This window comes from Chiloscyllium punctatum, chromosome 4 (genome assembly GCF_047496795.1).
Source record: "Chiloscyllium punctatum isolate Juve2018m chromosome 4, sChiPun1.3, whole genome shotgun sequence".
Classification (NCBI taxonomy): Eukaryota; Metazoa; Chordata; class Chondrichthyes; order Orectolobiformes; family Hemiscylliidae; genus Chiloscyllium; species Chiloscyllium punctatum.
In genome coordinates, this window is record NC_092742.1 from 141,084,467 (window position 1) to 141,105,795 (window position 21,329).

The window sequence follows — 21,329 nt, forward strand, 5'->3', positions numbered from 1 at the left end:
ATAAACCAAGGAACTGTGGGTAATGGAGATCTGAAATAAAATTCTTCAGTGTCGGAAGTGTTGGAGAAACTCAACAGGCATGACAGCCTCTGTCAGGAGAAAAACATAACTTTTTGTGTTCAGTGATTCTATCAAAACTCAATGCAACTGGGAAATAATATTATTATATCAGGGATGGTTGGAATGGTGAGTGGGAGGTTTGTGTTGAATGGATTGAGAAACGTCAAGTAAAAGAGACAGAGAGAGAGAGAGAGAAAGGAGAAGCAAACAAAAGGATTGCTAAGGATGAACTTGTAGGAAAATAGAATGGGAAGTTATTGTAACATTCCTGCCTTTCCCATATTCCCGGAGACCACGTCCATTGAGGTGTGTACCTGGTTAAAGTGAATATTGTCTCTCCTCTCTGAGTGTGATGATCTCCTCCATTGGCAATAATGGTGTTGCCTGTCAAGTTGCTGAGATACAGGGAAAGGTAATGTCACAGTGTCAACTGCTTCTTTGGATAGATGAATTGTTACTGCGGTACTGTGCAGAGATGTAACGGCTTTCTCAGCCAGGAAGAGAAGTTGACGAGATGAAGGAATTTTCAACACTGAATGGGTGCAGCATGAGTGTGGGGATTTGACATGTTGCTGTAATTAGAATGTCAGTGGAGTTTCTGTGGATGGTGTTCTCAGGTTTTTTTTTGTCAGCTGCTGAGTTCATTCCGGGAGACCAGAGGGTCTGGTGACCCCACTCGGGACACTGCATTTACAGAGTGTCTGGGTCCATGGTAAACAAATGGAGCAGAGACTACATCGAAGGGAAGCTCTGTAAACAGGGAGGAGCGAGGAACTGCAATTTCCTCTCTGGCATTTCGAGAAACATTTGTCTAAGCTGGACTCATTCATGTGTAAAATGTGAAACCAGCATGTTTCAAAAATGAGGTGCTCACTGAACTGTATGCCCTCCTTCGGTATAACCAATAGTCTCACATCAGGGACAGGACTGTGCAGACTCTCACCTTGAAGTGAGCTGTTTCAAATCTGAAACATTCCAGGCAGGCGTGGGTATTATATCCACCATATCTGAAGTGTAGTCCTCCGATTAACACTAGCTGACCGAAGCCACCTGCCTGCTGAGAGGAATGCATTGTTTCCATCTCCACAGGGGAAGGTACAGAAACTAACTTCCAGAAATATGAAGAAACAGAGTAACTTGCAAAAATGAGGAACTGCAGGAAATTAGAATTAATGAAGAGTATTTTTTGAGGAAATCTAATTGAATTGAAGTTTCATAAGTTGCTGCATCTGATGAGCTACATCCCAGAGTATTGAGGAGGTGTGAAAAGAGCTAGTGAAATAACTACTGATTATTCTTCAAAGCTGGTTAGATTCTGGAAAGGATGCTGCAGACTGGAAAACAGCTATTCTCAACCTAAATATTTAAAACAGGATGGAGGGGGAAAACAGAAAACGAAATAGCTTGATGTCAGCGGTCAGAAAAACATTGAAACATTTTATAAGGAACGTGACAACTAGACACTTGGAGAACAATGATATAATTTGGTAGAGTCAGTCTAGATTTAGGAAAGGAAAATGATGTTTGATAAACCTGCTGGGGTTTGTGGAGATTGTCCATTGTGACATCGACAATTGAGAACCAATGGGAGTGAAGTATTTGAATTTTCAGCACACGTTTGACATGGTTGAATACAGGTGAGTGGGGAATGTTAGATTCCATGGGTAGGTAGGTGTGGAATATATACCATATGGATTAAAAATTGGATAATGGAGAGACGAGAAGAGTAGTGTTTTTGGCTGGACTGAAGGCTTGATCGGTATCAGATGGATCAGTGTTTGGGCAATAGCTGTTCACAAGGTATAAATATGATTCAGATGGGAGCAACAAATATCATCATGTGCATTTATATTTATTAAATAGTGAGAGATTGGGAAGTGCTGTTGCTGAAAAGAAACTAGATGTCCGTGATCTTAAGTCACAAACAGAATTCATACGGGGCAGGAAGTAAATGATATTTGGCTCTTCATGCAACATGATTGAAGTACCAGAGTTAGTATATCTTTCTTAATGGTAGTGTTTTGATGAGACAGTGTTTGGTGCATTGTGTACAGATTTGACCTGCTTTATAAATAATTATCTCCATGTCACCGACACAGTGCAAAGGAGTTTTACCAGACTAAACCCTGGGCATGATGGAGAGTGTGCAGGAACTGTGTGTTTAATCCATAGCACTGCGAGAGAAAAAGAAGCTGAAACTTATGGCTATTGACGGACTTTAATTATATCTCAATCAGCCAAATAGGGTAAAAATTCCATACTTTTTAGGGGATGATAGATTTCCGATAGTTAACATGCATCTGCAGAGCCCCATGACGATTGATAGAGAGATATAGGCTCTGAATGAATTCTGGACATTTGAATGCACAAGTGTGACATTGCATTGAATGTCACTTTGTACACATACGTGTCAGCAGCCACAGTAACTCCCTTCTGAAACAGTTAGTCATTCCCCACCAGCTTCTGACATCCATGGAGACCATGGGTACACTTCTTAGAGATTGAAGACAACTTGGAGACTGGTTAAAAAAAGGTTGCTTCATTCCAACTGCCAGGAAACCGTGTTAAATTAACACTTACGTATTCTGCGTAATTAAGCCATGTGGATCAATTTGAAGCAGTCTATCTGTGCAGCCCCTGTTCCATTTGTTTGCAATGTTAGAATATCTCTGACACATTCCTGTTCCTCTGTTAGTGACTTGAGAACCTGAATGACCTCTTCCTGTTCCTTTGTAGGTGATTCCGGATATGAAATTGTCTCTTTCTGATCCCATGTAAGTGACATGTGCGAGTGAGCAGATTCCTTCTTTTCCTGTGTAATCAGCAGGAGGGACTGAATGGGCTATCCCTCTTCTTGCCCAGTAGTTGTGTTGGGCTGAATGACTTCCACGCATTCTTGTGAAACCATATTGAAGTGCTGAATGTGCTCCTTCTTTTACCGTACTGTTACATAACTGTTACCCAGACATTAACAGCACGATCTTGAATGTTGTCCAGGTCTAGTTGCACATGGACACAGACTGCTTCAAGAGCTGATGAGGGACAACTTGTTAGAACGTTATGTAAACTTCAGTGAATATTCCCATTTCTGGTCAGTTTGGACTCAATGTGCTGAATGGCCTCCTTCCACATTGCAGGGATTCCCTGCTGACAAACAGGAGATGCCTGGGCTGAGGGAGCTATCCGGAAGTTCTCCTGCAGAAATGCCCCATGGCTGAGATGATTGATGCCATCTGATGGTAAACATCTCCCTCGTGTTGTGAATTACTCCAAACAGTCGAGTGGTCACAATCAATTCTCATTAAGTGTGATTTTGCTCAGGCGTCTTGACGTCATCCTCAGTCTAACAGTGAATTGATGTCTAGACCAATGTCCCTTACCTCAGCTCCTGTGTCCACTCTTTTGTTCATATCAATAGGTCATGGTGCAGAAGCAGAGAACGTTTTCTTCAAACAGAAGGTAGTGATGGCTTGGAATTCTCTTACACAGAGAGTTAGGCGAGAGCAATCACTGAATGGGACTAGCGGAGATTGGTTCTGGAACCCCTACTATTTGTTATTAGTTATTTTATAAATGACCTGGATGTGGGTGTTGGTGAGTGGGTTAGCAAGTTAGCCGATGATACAAAGTTGGTTGGAGTGGTAGAGTGTGGAGGGATGTTGTAGGTTGTAATGGAACATTGACAAGATGCAGAGCTGGGCTGAGGAGTGGCAGATGGAGTTCAAACTGGAAAAATGTGAAGTGATTCTCTTTGCAAGCTCGAATGTGCATGCAGAATATTTGGTTAAATTCAGGATTCTTGGCAGTGTGGAGGAACAGAAGGATCTTGGCGTCCATGTCTACAGATCCCTCAAATTTGCTACCCAACTTGATGGGGTTGTTAAGAAGGAATATGTTGTGTTGGCTTTCATTAGCAGGGAGATTGAGGTTAAGATCCAAGAGGTTATGTTGCAGTTCTATAGAGACCTGGTTAGACCACACTTGGAATATTGTGTTCAGTTCTGGTCACCCATTATAGGAAGGATGTGGAAGCTTTGGAAATGGTGCAGAGGAAATTTACCAGGATGTTGCCGGGACTGGAGAGCAGGTCTTATGAAGCAAGCTTGAAGGAGCGAGGGTTTTCCTCAATGGAGCAAAGAAAGATGAAAAGTAACTTGATAGAGGTGTGCAAGATGATGAGAGTCATACATATAGCGAATAGCCAGAGACTTTTTTCCCAGGGCAGAAATATCTATCACAAGTGGTCATAATAATAAGGTAATTGGATGAAGGTTTAGGGGAGATATCAGTTGCAGGTTATTTAGGCAGAGAGAGGTTGGTGTGTGGAATGCACTGCCAGCAGTGGAAATAGAGTCAAATATGTGAGGGAAACTTAAAAGAATCTTGGATAGGCATAAGAAGAAAGTGAAAGGAATCATGTCGGTTAGTCTGATCTCAGAGTAGGATAAACGAGGCGGGGGGGGGCACAACATCGAGGACAGAATGTCCTGTACTGTGCTGTACTGTACTTTGTTCTGTGTTCTATGGAAGTGCTCGTAGTGGCTGGAGATAGCTGCAGAGCAGTATTTAAAGTGGCCTCACCAGCATCCTGTGCAAGCGCAATATGCCACCGCAACTCCTTTACTCAAAGTTCTGACCGATTAAGGCAACCATGCCAACCGCGTTCTTTACCACCCTGTCTACCTGTAACTCCACTTTCAAGAAACTATGAACATACACCCGAGGTCTCTTTGTTCAGCAACACTCCCCAGGGCACTACCCTGCTTTAACTTAGCAAAATGCAAAACCTCACAAATATTAAAATTAAACTCCATCTGCCAGCCCTTGGCCCATTGATAGTCAGTGGTGCTGTTGTACTCTGAGCTAATCTTACCCACTGTCCTCTGCACCACTTTTGTGATGTTATCTGTAAACTTACTAACCATGCCTCCGATATTCACATGCAAGTCATTTATGTACATGATGAAAAGCTGTGAGTTCAGCACTGATTCTTTCAGCACACCGCTGGCCACAGGCCGCCAGTCTGGAAAACAATCCATCACCTTCAATCCAATTTTGCATCCAATTGGTTAGCTTTTCCTGGATTCTATATGACCTAATCTGTCTCCGATGGGGAACCTTATTAAACGCCTTGCTGAAGTCTGTGAAAACAATGTGTACCACAGTGCCTTCAACCTCCTTTGTCACCTCTTCAAAATACTCAACCACATTAATGGGATATGATTTCCATCGTACAAAGCCATGTTGACTATCCCTAATCAATACTTGTATTTCTAAATGGATGTAAATCCTATCCTTCAGAATTCCCTCCAACAAACTCTTCGACACTGATGTTAGGCTCATTGAGTCGATAATTAACTATGTTTTTGGATCACATTCCCTTTTCTAGTCCTACCCATCCACTGGCCACAAACAAAAATGTAACTAGGTTGGTGATATGGCCAATGTTATAGTTCTCAGAGTATGTCAGGATCAGTGTTCGGAACAAGTCAGGCAGATTTATGCAATCTGCTAAAACACGTTTGTGACCAAAACAAACTTACTCAAACTATAATGGAAAGAAAAATGACGATTGGCTATTACAAATATGTCACACACACAACACACACACACACACACACACACACACACACACACACACACACACACACACACACACACACTAACACACTAACACGCACACACACACGTATGTTTGGTAACAAATTGAAAAAGAAAATCTGCAAAGTTAACTTGACAGAACCTTGTCCAAATATTATTCGAACTCATGACCAAAAGAAAAATGAGAGTTTGAACTGAATGCTATTCTATTTATAGAGTAGAGTTGAAAATGTGTTGCTGGAAAACAACACATTGCTGTCAGGCAGCATCCAAGGAACAGGAGAATAGACGTTTCGGGCATAAGCCATTATCTGCTGCGCTTTTCCAGCAATACGTTTTTAGCTCTGATCTCCAGCATCTGCAGTCCTCACTTTCTCCTCCTATTTATAGAGTAATCAAGTCCGACAGCATGGAGAGAGGCTCCTTAGCTCAAACTGATCCATGCTGAACAAATGTCCATCCACACTAACCCCATTTCCCAGCACTTGGCCCACAGCCTTCTCGCCCTTTCCTGTCCATGTACCTGTCCAAATACTGTTTAAATATTGTTAATATAAATGCTTCAACCATTTCCACTGGCAGCTCTTTCCCTTTGCGTACTACTGTCTGGGTAAAATAGATCCCATCAGTTTGCCTTTTATTCTTTCTCCTCTCACCTTAAACTGATGCCCTCTCCTCCTCGATTCCCCAACTGTGGGAAAAAAAGGCTGAATCCATTCACCCTATCCATGCCTCTCATAATCTTGTACACTTCTATAAGATCCCCCTCAGTCTCCTACGCTCGAAAAAAGTACTTGCTTGTCCAACGTCGCCCTATATGTCACACTGCTCTGTCCTGGCAACATCTTTGTAAATTCCATCTGCACACATTCCAATTTAAAAACATCCTTCTGATCGCAATGTGAACAAAACTGGACACAACACTACAAGTACAGCTTCACCAACATCCTGTAGAGCTGCAACATAGCTTCCCAATTGCTCTCCTCCATGTCCTGACCGATGCATGCCAGTGTGCCAAAAGCCTTCTTCACTGTTCATGTCTCCCTGTGGCTCCACTTTCAGAGAACGGTGAACCTGAATTTCATGGTCCCTCTGCTGAACCACACTGCTTAAGGCCTTATCATTCACCATGAAACTCCTACATTGATCTAAGTTTGCAAAAATATTCCTCAGCCCACTTCTCCAGTTGATCAAGTTCCTGCTGCAATTTCTGATAAAATTCCTCACTGACCACGATACCACCAATTTTAGTGTCACCTTCAAATTTACTAATCATGCCTTGTACATTCTCAAGGATATCATTGATATCGATAATAAACAACAATGTGCCCAGCACTAATCCCTGAGGCACTTCATGTGTTACAGGCCTCCAGTCCGAGAGCCTCCTTGCACTATTACCCTCTGCTTACTACGATCAAGCCCAATTACCCAGCTCCTTCTGGATTCCATGCGATTCTAACCTTCCAGACCAGCCTACCAAGGGTAACTTTGTCAAACGCCTTACTGAAAACCATACAAACTACGTCTACCGCCCTACCCTCATTAATATTCCCGGTCACTTCATCAAAGAACTCAAAGAAATTTGTGAGGGATGATCTCCCACTCACGAAGCCATGCAATGTTTCCGGTATAAAAACAACTATTAATAATAATTATTAAAATGACTAATAACAAACAATAATAAATAATAATAAGATGACATTTTCAATGGAGAATAAATTATCAATGGTATGTGATATTGAAGCATGCGTCATGGGTGAAGGGCAGGATAGATTTTGTACCTGTGTCATTGAACTGTATTGAAAAAAAGCAAGGGTGGCATGTTGGCTCAGTGGTTAGCACTGCTGCCTCATAGAACCACGGATCCAGGGTTGCTTCCAGCCTCAGGTGACAGTCTGTGTAGAGTTTGCACATTCTCCCTGCGTTTGTGTGGGGTTCCTCCGTATGCTCCAATTTCCTCCCGCAATCCAATTGGTGAATTGGCCATGCTAATTTACACACAGTGTTATGTGCATTAGTCGGGGTAAATATAGGGGAGGAGAATGGTATTGGGTGGGTTGCTGTTCGGAGGTTTGGTGTTACCTTGTTGGGCCAAGTGGCCTGTTTGCAAACTGTAGGGAATATGAAAAAATAACTATTTCTAATCAAACGCTGTCTTTCCAAATGGATGTACATCTTAACCCTCACAGTCTTCTCAAGTAACCTATCTACCACAGATGTTAGGCTTTTTGGTCTATAGTTCCCAGATTTTTCTTTGCTTCCCTTCTTGAATGATGACACAACAATTGCTACCCTCCAATATTCTGGACCCTAACCTGTGGCTAACGATGATGCAAAAATATCAACTAGGTCGTAGTTTCTTCTGAAGTCTCATGCAGTGTCCTTGGAAACATCTGTTTATGACCAGGAGATTTATCCATCTTCGTACATTCCAATGCATCCAACAAGTCCTCTCCTGTGATATTGACCAACCAAAGATATCACCATAACCTTTGTAAAGCTCCCAAGTCTGCACATATTTCTCCACAGTAAAGACACAGGAGAAATATTCTTTGAGAATCTCACAAATCTCCTATGGTTCTAGACATGCATGTCTAGTTTGGATCTTGAGGGGCCATATTCGCATTTAGTTAGTTTTTTCTTTAATAAACTTAAATAACCGCTTTGGATTCACCCAAATCTTCTCAGCCAAGGTTATCTTGTGCCCCCTTTTCGTCCTCCTCATTTCCTTCTTCAGTAAACCCCTGTATCCCCCTATATACCTCCAGGGATTCCCTCGATCCCAGCTGCATGGACTTGATCCACGCCGCCTTTTTGCTGGTCAAAGCCTCAATACTTCCTGACATCCAAAGTTCCCTATTGCTACCAACCTTACCTTTTACCTCAAAGGGAACATACACACCTTGAACTCATGACATTTCACTTTTAAAGTCCTCCCACTTGCAGGAGGTCCCTTCACCTGCAAACAAATTCCTCCAACCAACCCCTACAAGCTCCTGTCTAATTCCATCAAAATTCGCCTTGCCCCAAGTTTGAGCTTGAACATGTGGAGCAATTTCGTCCTTCTCCATAACTATTTTAAAATTATTACAACTATGGTCACTGGTGACAGAGTGCTCCCCCACATTCACCTCAGTCACCTGTCCTGCCCTACTTCTTAGAGTAGGTCAAGACTTATTCCCTTCCCGAGTTGCACCCGCTATATACTACTTGAGGAAACGTTCCTGAACACACATAACAGATGCACCCCATCTCAGTTCTTAATTCGATGTCAATCCCAGTCTATGTTACGAACATTAAAATCTCCTACTATGGCAATCCCATTGGCTCTGCAAGTCTCCCCAATCACTCTACATATTTTTGTTCGGCTAATTACTTGTTTACTATTTGAGGGCGTATGGAACAACCCAAATAATATCACCATTCCCTTCTTATTTCTAAGCTCCCCCACAATTCCTCACAGGATATTCCTTCAGTTATTTTATCTCTGATCACTGCTGTGGTCCTCGCCTTAATCAAAAATGCAACTCCTCACATCTCCTTCCACCATCTCTGTCTCGCATTAAGCACCTGTACCCTGGTACATTAGGCTGCCAGCCATGTCTCTCCCTTAGCCATGTTTCTTTAATGGCTATAATATCCCAGTCCCTCGTATCTCTCCACGCACTGAGTTCATCGGCCTTAACTGTCAGCCACCTTACATTGGAACACGTGCAACTTAATCCAACAGGCATTCCTTGCTCCCTGTCGTGTTCCTGCCTAACCTATCTCTGCAATTTACTGTTTGTGATTACTATCTCCTTCCAGCCTCGCACTTGCAACCCTGCTGTTGAGGATCCCACGCCGTCCCCCACGCCAGCCAATCGAGTAGAAACCCTCCCTTGTAGCACTAGCAATCCTGCCAGCCAGGATATTAGTCCCCTTCCAATTCAGGTACAACCTGTCCTTCCTGAACAGGTCACCTCTGTCCCACAAAAGATCTGAGTGATCTAAAACTCTGAATCCCTACCTCCGGAACCAATTATTACGCACACATTCATCTGCCAATTCCTCCTTTTCTTACGCTCACTAGCACAAAGCATTGGAAGTAAACCGGATATTAGCACTGTCGTGGTCTTGTCTTTTACCCTTTTTCCTAGCTCTCTATAGTCACTCTGCAGGACCTCATCACTATTTCTACCTGATACAGGGACACAGGTACACACAAATCCCTCTGTACCACTGGGTTCTACATTCTCCTTGCATTTAAATAATTTTCTGCTGTTTTGTCTTTTCCCCAAAACAAAAAATTCCTATCAGATATATATTGTATTTTTTTTTCTGCTGAAGGTTTGCTGAAAACTCTCCTCTGTCTGTATGCCATTGCTTGGTGCTCTGCCCCTCCCCAAGTCTGCATCCCATTGCAGACGCTCTGCTTCCCGTGTCCATACAATGTGTACAATGACTTCTGGCTGCTCCCCCACCCCGGTGAGAACGTTCTGCAGCCGCTCTGAGACAACCTGGACCTTGGCACGTAGATGGCTATACATCATCTTGGATTCCCATTTGCAACCACAAAATCTCTTGTCTGTTCCCCTCACTATCCAGACTGAATGATTACTTCTGAAGTTATTTGTCTCGCATAACCTTCTGACAATGGGATTTCTTCCTGATATAGTTGGATTTGGCTGAATTGCTTTGTTTCAGGCAGTGGACAAATTCCAATGAATAATCATCAGAAATCCTGCATGAGTGGAAAAGACGACTAGGCTTTTTTTAACTCCCACACGTTGCTGTGATGAGCGGCAGGGAAGCAGAAAGTGAGCAATCGACTGTTCTTTCACAGATAGGCTACATTTTTCCATCTGTAAGTTAAATCAGTAACGTTATCAGACCCCAAACTGGACCATGTGAGCTCTCCTTGAATATTGTCTGAACTATATGACTCCATCACATTCTAGACTCCAGGTCAGTGCATTATTGCTGTTGTCATACACCGAATCAATTCATTAACAATAAATGGCCCTACTTGTTTTGAAGATGTGTTAATATGTGCCTGCATAATGTAAACATAAGCATTTGATAACTTCACAATATCTGTGTTAAGATGAATATGTTTTATTCTTAAACAAATAAAGAAATTGCTGGAAAAGGTCAGCCTGTCAGGCATCAGATAAGAGAAACCAGAGTTCAATTTTTTCAGTCCAATAACCTTTCCTTTGAACCTGAATTATTCTTAAATTATTGCCCGAATTTTATTCTACCACATAAGAAGAAATATCCATCAGGTATTCATCAACTACACTCTTCTCAAGATGTCATACGGTCAATAAAACATCTCTCATTCTCAGGCCGGATTGTTCCTTCTTCGTAACAGTGTCTTCATCCCAAGAATGAGTAAAGAGAAAAACATATGAAACGTTTCGGAAGCAAATTTGTTTTTATCAGTTAAGGCAATTATAATTACACATAATACATCAGATGTGATCTCAGCAATGCCCTGTACTGATGGAAAAAAACATCGCTAAGGTCAAACACAACACCCGCTGCACAAAACAGATTAATTCCATTGACCTTCCAAATCACTGCACCTTCAGAGTAATTTGAGGTGACTCATGTACTAAGACACACAAATCCCTCTGTACCACTGAGTTCTACATTCTCCTTGCATTCAAATAATTTTCTGCTGTTTTGTCTTTTCCTCAAAACAGAAAATTCCCATCACATATATAGTATGGTTTTTTTCTGCTGAAGTTTTGCTGAAAACTCTCCTCTGTCTGTATGCCATTACTTGATTTTCTGCCTCTCCCCAAGTCTGTATCCCATTGCAGATATTCTGCCCTCTCCTGTCTGCATTCCATTGCAGACGCTCTGCCTCCCGTGTCTATATCCCATTGCAGACGCTCTGCCTCCCCCGTCTGTATTCCACTGCAGACGCCCTTCCCTTCCTCTGTCTGTATCCCATTGCAGACGCTCTGCCCCTCCCCTGAATGTATCCCATTGTAGATGCTCTGCCTCCCCCGTTTGTATTCCACTGCAGAGGCTCTTCCCTCCCCCGTCTGTACCCCATTGCAGACGCGCTGCCTCCCCATCTGTATTCCTTTGCAGACACTCTAACTCCCCCTGAATGTATTCCATTGCAGACGATACGTCTTCCCCTGTCTGTATCCCACTGCAGACGCTATGCACTCCACCTCTCTGTGTCCCATTGCAAATGCTCTGCCCTCCCCTATCTGCATCCCATTGCAGATGTTCTGCCCTCCCCCTGTCTGCATCCTATTGCAGGCTCTCTTCCCTCCCCCTGTCTGTGCCCCATTGTCGACGCTCTGCTCCCCTGTCTGTATCCCATTTCAGTCACTCTGCCCTCCCCCTGTCTGTGTCCATTGCAGATGCTCTGCCCTACCACTTTCTGCGTCCCATCGCAGACACTCTGCCCTCTCCTTGTCTGTATCCCATTGCAGACATTCTGCCCTCCCTCTGTCTGTAACCCATTGCAGAAGTTCTGTCCTCCCTCTGTCTGTAACCCACTGCAGACAATCTTTTATCCCCTTGTCTGTACCCCATTGCAGACGCTATGCCCTTCCCATGTCTGTGTCGCATTGCAGACGCTATGCCCTCCCTCTGTCTGTAACCCATTGCAGACACTCTGTTCTCCCCTTGTCTGCATCCCATTGCAGACGCTATGCCCTCCCCCGTCTGTATCCTATTGCAAACACTCTGCCCCTCCCCTGCAAGTATCCCATTGCATTCGGTCTGCCCTTCCCCTGTCTGTATCCCATTGCAGACTTCTGCCCTCCCCCTGTCTGTATCACATTGTATATGATCTGCCCTCCCCCTGCCTGTATCACATTGTAGACGCTCTGCCTCTCCCTGTCTATATTCTTCTGGAGACGCTATGCCTTCCCTCATGTCTGTATCCCACTGCAGACGCGCTGCCCTCCCCCTGTCTGTATCCTATTGCAGATGCTCTGCCCCACCCACGTCTGTGTCCCATTGCAGATGATCTGCCCTCCCTGTCGCTATCTCATTGCAGACACTTTGACCTCCCCTGCCTATATCCCATTGCAGACTTTCTGCCCTCCCCTTCTGTATCTCATTGCCGATGTTCTTCCCTCCACCTGCCTGTATCCCTTTGCAGATGCTCTGCCCTCCCCTATCTGTATCTCATTTGATACACTCTGTCTCCATTTGACATCGTATTGATTGACTATCCTGATGTATGAGCACACTGAGCTCCAACCCCTTCATCCAATTCGTTAGTATGGATTGTAATTTGTTCCCTGAAGAATTCCACTCGGTACAGCTTTCCAAACACAAAATGAGTAATGATCTCTACTCTGTACTTCCTGACGCCACCCAAGCCGCCCCTGCTCCTGCATAACAGCCTGGCATGGTTATATGGCGTCCTCCTGTGCTGTGTAATTTACTGAAATAACTTGAATACTTCATTCTTTTCCTGTCTAACCCCATGGAATTTTAGATTACTTAGATCAGATTACTTACAGTGTGGAAACAGGCCCTTCGACCCAACAAGTCCACACCGCCCCGCCGAAGTGCAACCCACCCATACCCCTACATCTACCTCTTACCTAACACTACGGGCAATTTAGCATGGCCAATTCACCTGACCTGCACATCTTTCGTGTGTGGGAGGAAACCGGAGCACCCGGAGGAAACCCACGCAGACACGGGGAGAATGTGGAAACTCCACACAGAGATCCGCCTGAGGCAGGAAATGAACCCGGGTCTCTGGCGCTGTGAGGCAGCAGTGCTAACCACTGTGCCACTGTGCCACCGTGCCGCCATTTCATTATGGCCTCCCCCTGCTATATCTTTCTCTCCCTCTGTTACAGCCTCGGGAGTGAATTGACAGAACAACGGGTGAGGTAGGAGCAGCAGTTGGCCATTCGGCCCCTCCAACTTGCTGCTCAGTTTAAAAACATCATGGCTGGTCTGTTTGTAGCTGAATACCCCTTTCCTGTTTATTCCCAATAAACTTTGACTCCCCTGTATATCAAAAGTCAGCCTTGAATATCCTCAATGACCCAAACTTCACTGTTCCGGGGGATGAGAACGCCACAGATCGCACAATCCAAAGGAGAAAGGAGCAATGTTATCTCGAATGGAAAAGGGAGAACCCTTTCATTTTAAAGCGTGTTAACATCACAGCAAGTCACCTACTCTTTTCAGAAACAAGGGCACAGCAGATAGGAACAAACATATACCATTCAGCCCCTCAAACGTATCCCACAGTCCCATTGACTGTCCAGTCAAGTATTTATCAAACTTAGCTTCTATTGCACCCGTGGAAAATAATCCTGACACCTTCAGGCTGCAGAGCATAGGAAATTTGGAATTAGGCCATTTGGCCCATTCAGTCTACTTTGCTGTTTGATCCTGTCTGATGTGTTTCTCAACACTTTCCCCGCCTTCTCACTGTAACTCTTGATCGTTGTTTTAATCTAACCTCTGTCTTAAACACATAGTTGCGTCGGTGTCTCTGTATGTGTGTGTGATTGAGTGTGTGTTTCTGTGTACATCTGTTTAATGGCAGGAGACAGGGTGGTGGTGGATGGTTGTTTTTTGAACTGGAAGCCTGTGGGCAGCGATGATCCAAAGGCAAAATTGTTGGGTCCACTTTTGTTTGTCATTCATGTAAAAGATTTATATGAGAATTAACGAAGGCATATTTCGCAAATTTGCGGATATAATCAAGTTTGGGTTTACAGTGGGCAGTGTTTGTATAATGGTGAACAACAGAAGATTTCAAAGAGACCTTCATTAATTAAATCAATGATTCACAGAGATGTACAACAGGGAAACAGATCCTTCAACTCGTTCATGCCATCCGATTATTCTAAATTAATCCACTCCCTTTTGCCAGCATTTGGCCCATATCCCACTAATCGTAAAGCCACCCAGTTGCCTTTTAAATGCAATAATTGTTCCAGCCTCCACCAGTTTCTCTGGCAGCTTATTCCAGAGAAGCACCACCCTCTGCATGAACAAAAGTAGATCTTCATTGTCTTTCAAATATTTCTCTTCCCACCTTATACCTATGCTTTCTAGTTTTAGACTCTCCTACCTTGGGGGGAAGGAACCTTGACCACTCACCCTATCCATGTCCTTCATAATTTTTATAAACTTCTAGAAAGTGTAAATGTGACTCCAGTCAAGACGGTTGTCTGTGCTTTCAGTCATCCTGGGTCTATAGTCTCAAATTCAGTATTCGTACCTCTTCCTTCTCCATCAAGGCATGATTCCAGAAAAGTTTAACCAACTTATTCAGACATATTATGAAGCAGCTCTATGGAATTTGAAACTAGAATTTTAGTCACAGTGATAGGGACATTACCATCATTCAGCATTAACCTCTAACGCTGCAACATGATGCTGCAATGCGTTTGTTTATCATCCTGTTGTAACATGTAATGAAACACCTCCACAGGACATGAATACACTTGACCGTCTCCAGAGATAGGGGCACAACCACACATTCATGGACTGTAATCGAATTCAGAATTTCGTCTCAGAAACGTGTGCACCACCCACTACACAAGGTCTAAACCATGCCAGATATTGGGTCTTATTTTAAGTATATGGATTTATTAAACTCTGGTTAACATGACCAAATTATACAGGGGACATTTCTCATTTTTTAAAAAAGTACAAGTTATTAGCTTCAAAAATAGGATGTTGAGTGCATTCGCGGTGCCATTGAGATAAACTATGAACATCTTTAATTGCCTGGCGATGATTTCCGATTTAAATGGCTATTACCAGTCGTCTGCTATATCAGGGAAAGAAATCCTGCAAACACACTCTGCACAATGAAGTTTTTCGAGTAGATATCAATACTGAACACCAGAGACGAGGAAAGAGCACAATTCTGGGTCCAAAACACCGGTCACTATTTCAAATCTCTAACATGTGGCTTTCCTCTTCCTAAAATCATGTAATCATACTATCCAGTTTCTCCTTACCAACTCCTCCCTCTGCCTGCAAAAGGCAAAACAAGCTCTGCGTCTTTAGGAAAGTTAAGGCTGTTGTTTGTGGACCTACTGGAGAGGGGAATGTCGTTTTAATCAGAAGGGAGAATGTAGAGGGGGCAGTAACATCACTCACTGGGCTGAAATGTGGCACATGGAGTTTAACTTGGATAGATGTGATGTATTGCATTTTGGTAAATCAAACAAGGGGAGGGCTTGTACAATTAATGCTGGGCTTTGGTAGTTATGCAGAAAAAGAGGGACCCTGGGCACAGGTATAATTCTTTGAAGTTTGTGCTGCAGGGTGGTTAAGGTTACTTCATTGCTCAGACCTTTGAGATTAGAAGTTGAGAAGTCATGCTGAGGTTGTGCAAGACATTGATGAAGCCTCTTCTATTGTACTGTCTGCAATTTTAGTCGTTATGTTATAAGAGGGATATTGTTAAGCTTGGGAAGGTTGGGAAGAGAACTACCAGGTTGTTCATCTTCTACTTCGTGAGCCTACAAACACAAGGCATAAACATTGAATTGACCAGTTTCCAAACCACCCTCATCCACCCAGATCCCAAATTCAACTCTCCAATTCAGGTCCGCCCTCTCGAGGGGACCTACCTGTTCATGTTCCTTCCCACCGACTGGTCCACAGTCCCCACCGACCAATCATTTTCACCTCCCACCTTTGTCCACTTGTCGCTTACCTTTTCCCCAGCTTCACCCCACCACCCATTTTCTCTCAGCCCTATTCCCCCTCCCCAGTTCCGAAGAAGGATCCTGACTGAAACATTGACTCTGTTGCTCTTCCGTTTTTGGCTGACCAGCCGTGCATTTTCCACCACCAGACTTTATCTACACTGAATTGTCCAGCATCTGCAATCCCCATTGCCTCTTAGGTCCAATTCTCTGTTAACATAATGTCGTTGTCTGTTGTACATGCGCATAGTCTAAGGGACATTTTCTTCAAGATCATGGATGATAGAATTTCGCTCAATTTTGTATTGATATTGTAATGCCTGAGAAACATTTACAGGATTTATAAACCGGGAAGCACATTCATGTTCCGATAAATTTCAAGCATTGCTCCCATATTCAAGGCAGATTGAATTGAATTGACCTACCAGCCCCAACATTCGCTCCCTCAGTCACTTCACATATCCCTATCAGAATGTGTAAATATTAATCATTATTTTGAAGTTGAATGAGATAGTATTGAATTGAAACGGGTTAACTGGAGCTATTAGTTCAGAGAATGTTATTGATGTCAGTCTCCGTGGATCCTAAATGTGTCACGAAATAGCCTCTTCTATTAATTAAGAATTCTGTTCAATGTGTTATCCCATTGTATGAGCAGGAGCTCACCGACAGCACTAACAGGGATCAGCTGCTCATCCCTGGGAGGAGAGATCATAATCTGAGAACATTAGACTGGAATGTTCCAACAATGCATCAGGATCTGAGGACATTAGACTGGAACGTTTCATCAAGTGATCAGAATCTGAGAACAATAGACTGGAATGTTCCAAAAATGGATCAGAATCTGAGAACATTAGACTGGAATGTTCCAACAATGGACAGGAGTCTATCAGATGGTATTTACTTGATTTCCCATTCTGGAATATCATTAAGATGATGGATATATAATGTTCTGCTGCTTATTCGAGCTGGTTACTATCCCATCCTCGCTATAGTTGGTGTTCCTGGTAAGTCATTCTATGTGTTTATAAAGACAGTTTACACAGAAGTGCGGCTCATATTATTTAAAATTTAGAAAGGTGGATGTCAACATTTTCAATTCAAATGAAATATTCCATTTCACCCAAATTATAACGAGCACATTACTCATGACAAATTACTCACCAATATGCGAGGAGGAACCAGACTGTTCTCAATCTCCATAATCCTTCTAGCCCTGCACAGATGTACATTTCCATATCCTCCCCACTCACTGATACTGTCCAATCCCACTATCATGATATCCCCGTCTCCCCCTCAGCCTCAGTGCATCTTCTGAATAAACCATCAATTGTGCGTTTTTCAAATCTGGATACACGTTATTAAGTCCCTTCTAACCACATGTTAATTTCAAAATAATTGCGCTTGAGTATGTTGGACTTGTTCACCGCAAATAATCTTTCAGACAGGCAGACACTGCATGCTGCTAAAGTCATTGTACATAATCTAGATGCACAGAATAATAATCTGTTGATATATCATGAAGAAAATTGATGTATTTGAGATGAAACTATCATCATTTGTGAGAAAAAGCCCATCTGCTTGCATCATGTCCTTCGAAGAAATCAATGGGTTTTCCTTCCCTAGTCAGGTCTATGCAAACACACAGCAATGTGTTTTACTCTTTACTGTCCTGGGGTACAGCTGAACCAGCCACTCAGTTCAAGATCCGTATAACATGCTGGCCTGACCAGGGTTGCCCACATCCCGTGAGGGAAGAACAAGAGTAAAGTTATCTCCCTTCCTGTGCCTGTTTTCCTTATTCCTACACTTCATTTCCATTCAGGTAGGTGACCATTTCTTATTTCAAGTGCAATTTTCTGACTGAATCTCTCCCAAAAGTGATGTTCATCTCCTCGGGCACCTTTGGTCCAGGCTTTACTGATGCTGACATTTAGATGTAAGGAAAGTTTAAATTCCACATCAGTGGCAGTGCAAAGAGACGGAATGGGGGTTTATGTCATAATAAAGAAATGTTGATCGGTAAGTGAAGGAAAGGAATTTTTATGTTCATCGCTGAAAGTGTGGTAGAGGCAGTATTTCGGATACTGTGGATAGATTTTCTCACCTTTAAAAGGAATGATCTCATTGCAACAGGGAGAGTGTAATGGAAATTTCACCAGCCTAATCCCTGGGCTGATGGTAAACAAGGAGTGAGTGAAGGTTAATCTGTAGCATTGTCAGAGAATAAGAGGTCATTGCATTGAAACTTGACAGTGATGAACAATTACTCGTTCTGCTCTACACAGACAGTGAGAAGGTGATAAATGCCTTGGCTTGTTTTTTTTTTGTTTTACTCGGGATGCATGATTTTGGATAATTAAGTGTTTCTGAGGATAACATCTTCAGTCAAATTCTGCCTTGATATCAGGGTCAATCCCTCTTACCTGAGCAGGTCAGTTAATCCCTTTTGTTAATGTTAATAGATGATAGTGTCTGTGTGGAGAGTGTCTTCTTACAGAGAGTAGTGAATGTCAGGAATTCTCAAGTCTAGAAAGTTTGCGGAGGTAGATCACTGCAAGTATTTAAAGAGGAAGTAGACGGATTTTCGAACTGTCAGAGAGCTGAGGGTTGTGAAGAATAGGGCATTAAAGAGGAGTTAATGCCAACAGTAGGTCAGACATGATAGCATACAATGGCGTGAGCATCGGAATTAGCTACTCCTGTTTCTTATATTCTCATAATCTGTCTTTCGAAAGTGAATGGTTGCAATTTTCCTGGAAGTGCTGTTATTGAATGGTGAGGACTATGAGAGAAAAGTATTTTATGAGCCATCTCTGGGACAGATATGGGCCCGATTTTCACAATGAACCTAGGTCTATAACATGACCAACAAGTGAAACACCAGTTGCAGAAAGGAGACACTCTGTGAAGTGATGGGTGGCTTCTTTTGTACCCAGTCTGGATTTCCCATCACATTTTACTACCCACACCAAACCATACAGTGTTGAGGGACTGAATGATATCCTGTATTACTGCGGCAGGTATTTGGAGCATGTGGTCTCTATCTGCTCCTGTTCAGGTGGTTTTAAGGACGAAATGGAACATAGGAACATAAGACTGAGGAGCAGTAGTTGGTCATTAGACACTTCGTCATTGCTCGACCAGACAGTAAGATCATGGTTGATCTGATCTCTGCAGCACTTTTCTGTATGTCCACACTTTCCTTCCATTCACATGTCTGTCAAATGTTGAACAAACCAAACTTTGAATAAATGCAAACACCCAGGCACAATACGAGGAAACTGCATAAAGCCAAAGTACACAGGCAGCACAACTCTGGAAAGCAACAGACATTTATCTATCAGTCTTGTTCCCATCCAATTAATTCTGCTGCAGTTTATCATTTTTAATTTTTTCATGGAATGTCAGTGTTGTTGATAGGCCAACATTTATGGACCATGTCTAATTACGGTGGAAGTAGCGATGTTGAGCTGCCATCTTAGGAATAACCTTCTGGGGAAGAGAACTCCCATTTGAAAAGCACTTTGAAAATTTCTCATTCCTACTCCGACAAATGTTGGAGGGTCACGATTTCATTTTCCAGCCTCACTTCCCCACTGGTCACAACAGGTTTGGAGTCTAACCTAGGTCATTTTCTCGAAAAATGTGAGATACAGAGTCACAAATGTACAGGCACATACACAAATGCTCCTGTCTTAATACGATAAAGAATAAGAAAAGCTTTCCAGAGTTTCATAGTACTTGAACTCATATAAAATGGAACAGTGATAACGTGTCCCAAGGCATATTCTGTATCTGACGTTATTTTACTCGAACAAGCTGCTGGTGTGAGATTTCTTCCTGGAATAGTTGGATTTGGCAGAATTTCCTTTCCTTCAAGCAGTGGAGGTTTCCCATTAATCCTCAACAGGAATACTCCACGTTTGGTGTAGATGACTCAGAGAATTTTTACTCTCACACTTTGCTGTCAGGAGGGACAAAGTAAGAGAAGGGAAGTATCAGGCTGCGGCTTACTACCATAAGAACATCGGACGTAGAAACAGATATTAGGCCATTCAGCCCATCGACTCTGATCCACCATTCAATTATGGCTGACAAGTTTCTCAACCCCATTCTTCTGCTTACTTCATGTAAGCCTTGATCCGTTTGATACTCAAGAAGCTAAGAATCTCTGTCTTTAATGTTCTCAATGACCTGACCTCCACTGCCTTCTGTGAAAATGAATTCCACAGGTTCTCCACTCTCTGGCTGAAAACGTTTCTCCTTACCTCCGTTTTAAAAGGATTTCCATTTACTCTAAGGTTGTATCCTTGGGTCCAAGAGACCCGACCAATGGAAGACTTCTCTTCATGCACACTGTCCAGGCCATTCAGTATTCTGTATGTTTCAATTAGATCCCCCCACATCCCTCTGAACTCCATCAAGAACAAACCGACAGTCCTCAAATGTTCTCATATGTTAAGCTTTTCATTCCTGGGACCATTCTTGTGTACCTCCTGTGAAACGGTTGCAAGGTCAGCACATCCTTCCTGAGATATGAGGCTCAAAACAGCGCACAATACTCCAAATGTGGTTTTACCAGAGCCTTATAGAGCCTCAGAAGTAAGTCCCTGCTTTTGCATTCAAATCCTTTCAAAATAAATGCCATCACTGCATTTGCCTTCCTAACTACTGACTCAACCTGCCAGTTTACATTGAGAGAAGCCTGGAGTAGAACTCCGAATCCCTTTGCACTTCAGACCTCTGAATTTTCTCGGTAGTCCATGTTTTTATTCTTCCTACCAAAGTGCATGTTCCCACTATTTCCAACTTTGTACTCCATCTGCCACTTCTTTGCCCATTATCCTAAACTATCCAAATCCTTCTTAAGCCTCCCTGCCTCTTCGACATTACCTGCCCCTATACCTATCTTTGTATTATCTTCAAACGTAGCCAGAATGCCTTCAGTTCCACCACCTGTATCGTTAATGTATAAAGTGAAAAGTTGTGGTCCCAATGCTGAGCTTT